Source organism: Palaemon carinicauda, chromosome 19 (assembly GCF_036898095.1).
Source record: "Palaemon carinicauda isolate YSFRI2023 chromosome 19, ASM3689809v2, whole genome shotgun sequence".
Lineage (NCBI taxonomy): Eukaryota > Metazoa > Arthropoda > Malacostraca > Decapoda > Palaemonidae > Palaemon > Palaemon carinicauda.
Genome location: NC_090743.1, coordinates 108,771,443 through 108,777,442, shown reverse-complemented (window position 1 = coordinate 108,777,442; position 6,000 = coordinate 108,771,443). Strand labels below are relative to the sequence as shown.

At 38.2% G+C, this 6,000-nt stretch overlaps 1 protein-coding gene across 1 annotated transcript in view; it reads left to right on the top strand.

Moving 5' to 3' along the window:
* The first annotated feature begins 680 nt into the window (after nucleotides 1-680).
* The window catches only part of LOC137658712 (protein PRRC2C-like), a 44,624-nt gene continuing 39,304 nt past the window's right edge, over nucleotides 681-6,000 (top strand). Inside the window, 1 exon segment of the mRNA XM_068393709.1 lies at nucleotides 681-840. The gene's annotated coding sequence lies outside the window, so the exon portion shown is untranslated.

Genomic DNA, 6,000 nt, shown 5'->3' with positions numbered 1-6,000 from the left:
CGTGAATAAGATTCTGATCTCTGCTACCTCAGAAAAGGCGTGGTTTTTATTGATGACGAAAAATATACACTCATTTACTGTATATCATGTTGATAAAATTGATTGTTTTTGGTGTTATATTAAATTGTTGAATATCATGAACCACATCTAATAAAAATACTTCAAAAACTGTAAATTTTCTTTAAAACCGTAGTATAAGTTTTATACGAGGGACATAAACCTTTCCATTTATATTGGAAATAACTGTAAACTTTAATTTTGCATGATTTATACAATGTATCTAATATAATTGAATTACTAAAACAACAATGTAATATGGGACCCATATATGTAAGATTCTGTAAGTGTGTATGTCATATTTACAACATTTAGCCATATAAAAGGTCAGTCTTTTGTGGGATCCTCAGAATTAAATGACCCCTGTTGACCAGCAGGCTATAACTTTTACTTCTGAAAGAAAGGGATATTTATTTGTGTCTATCTACAATTTTATCTATAGAAAAGAGATATGATAGAAACATTTTATTTAAAATAAAATATAGAATACAGTAGATTATATATTTAATCAAAATAGATCAAATAAAATTATTAATAAAATCTTGCTTAATTGGTCCAAAGTAAAAGAGTTGGTCTACGGTGTGATGGCGCAGCGCATTGTGGGAGTGTGACGTCACGCTATCGATCCCAAGAAGCTTGGTACTAGTTCGCCATTTTGAGAGTCGCTCGTAGGAGCGTAGTGATAGTGAGAATATCTTATATTTCTGTCGCCATCCGTCCCTTTACCTCTATTATTAGGATAGGGTTAATTTTTTCAGTCATCCGTCATTGGAACGAGCCCAGGTAAGTCGATGTTACTGTTGGATGAAGCCTTTATTTAAGCGATATAGTAGCAGACGACCCAAATTGCAAAGTAGCCTCTGTTTCTTCGTAGTTTAATAATATTCGAATGTGGATGTGGGTAAATGTGATCGGCGGTGGATAGTGGAATCTTCCTCGGGTGTTTTTTCACCGTTGCAATCAACGCTGCTTAGTGAAGTGATATCAAAATGGGCCTCTTTCTGTAATAAACAAAAATTCGAGAGTTGAATGGAGAGGTCACTTCCGCCGCCCTACCCCTCCCACATTACCCCCTCCCCCATCATCCCGAGACGTTGGTCTTCGCTTTTTTCAGGATTCCTTCCTTCCTGGAAGACAATTTTCACCAGTGAGACGGTTTAGGACCCAATCGAGTCCTACAGTCGAAGGAGGTCAGTGTTTTCGTCGTATTTTGACGCTGGGAAACCTATTGAAGTGTTCGGGGTCATCGAGGATTTTTTTTTATTGTTTTTGTTTTCCAGTTCATATTGGGAGATCCTATTCAGCCGTGTTGCTCTCCTTGGCAATGGCACTCGAGTGCCCCACATGTTTTCGAACTATAAGTAAAATCACCAAAAGCGCATTTTCGAAGAAAACTTCCACTCGTGTGCGTAGGCCTCTCGTACCAAGGTGCGGGTTGTGATTGCTGGTGGTATATCGTCTTTCTTAACTTTCTTTTGTGTTTTTGAGGTGAATAATTTCGCTTGGGATAATGTGATAGTCGTGGGTCAGTACCGAGAAGGAATTTTACCCCTTTTTCTGTCGGGGAAATGACGGGAATAACAGGAAGTACTGGGAGAAGTTCTACCGTAGAGAAAGCCTTGGCGTAAGGTCAGCAGAAATTTCCATTGTCTGCAGCAGGCTGTGAGTAGGCCTACCGTAGGTCGAGTCCTGGCTTTGGGAAAGGCTGCTTCTATGGTCCGATTTAGAACTATAATTTTAACCGAATCCTGTTCTTGAAGAAGGATATTTTCTCTGCGACCTGTGTGTTTTGAAGTAGACAAAGGTCTGTGTTTAACCTGAATAGATTGATATTTTGTAAGGTTTTAGACGTTAATTCTGGTGTTAGGTAAAGATTCTACTGAATAATCTGCAATTTATGCCTTGTTCATGTAATACACCTACACTACTCTTGAGTTTGATTTTGAGCAAATTAGTGGTGCAGACAAAGGTAATTGTCATTTCATGGTACAATACCTTATTAGTATTATGTCGATCTTCCTTTCGTACTAACTCTGTTATGGTATGAATGTACAATATAGTTTTTTATTTATTTTTTAGTTTAAAAAAGTGGGGAAGTCTATATCAGCAGCCAGTTCCTCATGCGTTGATTAGAAATGGACTTAACCTTTCCCCCCTAACCTAACCTACAAGCCATGTCCTTACCTACATACTTAAAGGGGGGGGAGCTAATACCCCCCCTGCTACCCCCTTACACTACCGTATTCTAAGTTAGCCATAATACATGCAGGTGGCCGCTATCATACATACACCCCAAAGTTGGTTTATAGATATGGATCAGTTTTTATGGAATTTTTCTTAATATGGTTAATATATGATACAGAACTTGTGTATATCAGCGGCCAGTTCCTCCCGTGCGCATAAAATAATGAACACAAACTTGCCTAACTTCCCCGTCTAACCTAACCTACAAGCTGTGTCGTTACCTACTTATCTAACGGGGGTGAGACACCTCCCTCAGACCCCCCTTACACTGATGTATTCTTAGTCAGCCATCATCATACATGAAAGTGGCCGCTATCATTCATACACCTGAATTCACTGAGAAATTAAGTGCTGGCTATTTTGGCATTTTTCTTTCAATAACTAACGATTCTGGGACATAACTTGCATATCTAATGACAGAAATGTGAACAATTTTACTGTGCATGCGTTGTTTGCATCTACTTTTAGGCAGCTTTATGCTTTTTGTATGATGTAATCGGCTATTTATTTTGTAACAACTAGAAGTTCCAAATATTTATGCCAAGTTCCCTGATGTTATACAAATTCAAGAGCCATCTTTTTTCCCCAACTGCTTCAGTTCCAATATGACTGCTGTTGCTAGAAGACATCTTACATGGGAATGCGATCTATTACGATATTTAGTATGATTTAATCTATTTTGGTCATTGTTTATATATGACAGTTAGGTAAATACCTATTGTTGCTCATGAGAAAGTAAAATATATCCTCAAAGTTATGACGCACATGATGGCCATGTATTGTTTACCAGAAGAGAGTAGCAGCGAGATAACGTTTTATTTGCAAATGAAGTGAGCTATGGGTAAGCTAAAACCCATTGTGGAAGGTGGTGTGTGTCATAGGTAATCATAGTATTTTAATTACACTCCATTTACATGAACCATATTTATATATTCCTACTGGTTAACGTGTCTTATTCTGATCGTTACTATTGCTGCAAGTCACTCGTATATGGTGTTTCCCCTACCCAAAGCCCCGGATTCCCACATCCCCTCCTAATTATTATTATTATTATAAAGGGGGTTAGAGAAATTCATGAAGGGATGGTTTTCCCCAATATTCATTGTCAAAAATGGAGGAAACGGATGAGGCGTAGGAAAAAATATAGTACACTACCGAGAACAATGCCTCGCAAAGTAATTGTACCAGATTTAAAAGGAATCATTTGTGTAAAAATTAAAGAGTAAGGCACTCGCAGGTATATGTTGTCATCATCTTCAGTTCTGGGTAGCTAAGAACGTGCAGCGCCACACTATGCTTAATGCTCTAATCACCCAGTTTGAATTTTGAGTTATTGACTTCTGATTGAATTTAAAAATGCTCTCTGGCAATGGCCCAGGTCAAATGAGGACCCTTTGGGTCATTTCAAATTTCTTCTGTCCACTTATTAGTTCAGAGATCCGCTGCTAAAGTGATCAAAATGTTACTGTATCATTGTGAGCGAGAAAATTATATCAGGAATGAGCTCTAACTACTAATAAAATCTTAACTTTTATACCGTCATTTTGAATTAATATCTTGGGTATCAGTTTATGTTGTAAAACTTTTAATTCTTTTGTACATGAAGGCGTCATCGTTTTGTATATCATTGTTGACAGTGAGGTGTGCTTGTAATTGATTGGATCATGCTTTGTTACGTTCTTAGGGTGGTGCAAATCTAAGAAATGAGAAAGACTTTTTTTTAGTATATTGTAAATGTGCTTTAGGCTTTTTCAAGTCTGATGAAAAAATATATCTCAAGCTTCAGGCTTTTTTTTTTTTCTTATTTTTGTCACGTTACTTAACTGATCTTGGTACATAAAGCTTGAGCGGCAGGAATTCAAAATATGTCAATTGTTATATAGTTTAGCATAAGCCAAAATTTGTATAGGTAAATGATGAAAGATATGGGCCTCAGGAGAGTAAAAAATTCTTGACCTAGATTTTCTTATGAGATTTATGTGTTAATGGTCGTTGTAACTGTAATTATGTAATTTTTCTCTGTATTTTGACAAGAATATATCATTAACCCCACATCTTTTTGGATATCTTCCCATTGGACGGAGATGGGAAATAACAATCACAATTGTTTGGGTGGAGGCAATTATAGCGGGAGGGTAAGAGGTGGTACAGCCTCTGTATTTTGTTTCAGGTCCCATTTCTCCTTTTGGATAGACTCTCTGCTGATTTTTTATTACACTGTCATGTATGTGGCATAATATTTTTGAAATCTTTTCTTTGTTGCACGTACAGTACAATACTCTTTCCATAAATTTACTTTGGCAGCTGTGTACAAGCCTAACTTACTTAAAAATAATGGATTATGAGAACCATCACTATTATTCCTGTTCCCTGTCAACAAAGCATCTTTAAGAGAGTAATAACACCCATGAGAAATCTTTCAGTAAGAGGAATGACCATGGCGGAACATAGAGGCTCTATGGTGTGTGTGTGTAATTTGTCCCCCCCCCCCCATATAGATGGTGGAACTAGCCTGCATGGTGCTATTGTGGTTGTGATAGCTTGCTGTCTCGGTATCTTCATATCTTCTAATGGCATGAAAAAGGCATAAAGCTGCAGTCAGGGTCCCTCACCTTTAATATACCTGTCTTAGCGTAGCTATCATGTATCTAGTGTGTTGAGGAGTTAGGGGGAAATTTGTTTGTAGATATGTTCCATTTTTCTGGGTTTGAAGTAGAAGGTGCAAAATCGGTAACCTTGGCCATAGTCCATGTTGTCATAGAAGGATCTTTAGATGTTGGGACAGACTAGATTTGCTGCCCTGTTAGTTTTAAACAAAAGGTTGATGATCTGTCAAAGTTCTGTTAGCTGCTGTTGTTTGGGAGGGTGTGGGCTTTATTATCCTATCAAATACAGTAACCAATCTGTATACATATCTTAAAGAGATGAGATGTGCTTAGTTTCTTCCCTTACACAGCTTCCACCCGAGAGAAGGCTTTCTTTAGTAACAAAATTGTATGAGGGACTTCTTCATACTCTTTAGAGAGTAAGGTTGAGGCAACATCGAAATGGGGAAATGATTCTTGGGACTTCTATTTTCTGCTTCCTTCAAACTTTCATTTGGGGGTTGGCAAGCGAAAGGCAGATTCAGCCAAGCTTTGGTAGGTCTACTCCATCATCCTTAGATTTGAGCAGATGGGCTTCCTCTTGGAGACCCTGTCAGGCCATTAACCTAGTCCCCTTCAGTCCTCTTTCCATGCTACTGTACATTCGAGGAGGCAGCTACTGAGACTAAAGGGCGATTCTTTTGGTCTTTTGTACTAGTAGTGTGGCAATAACGGGGTTGAGGAGGAGTAATCATTCCTTTATTCCTAAACTGACGCCCATATTTTTCTCGTACACTGATCCCGTTTCCAGCTTTCTCTCTAGGATTGAATGGAGAAAGTCCCTCAAAATTGGCTCTCAAGGCTTTTATAGTCTGCTGCTCTTAGTAGATAATGCTACAGGAGTCTGGAGACCATTTAAGTTTCATTGTAGAAACCACTTCAGGATGGAAACCTTCTTTACCATGCTGGCCTTTATTGGGAAAATCTACCTTTTCCTTTCAATGTATCTGAAGGGGGTTTCTCTACTTTCAGTGCTACTGTTTGAAGGACTGCTGACATCCTAGTCCACCTCTTAGACAATACTATCTCTGCATCTGCAGGAGAAAATTATCAT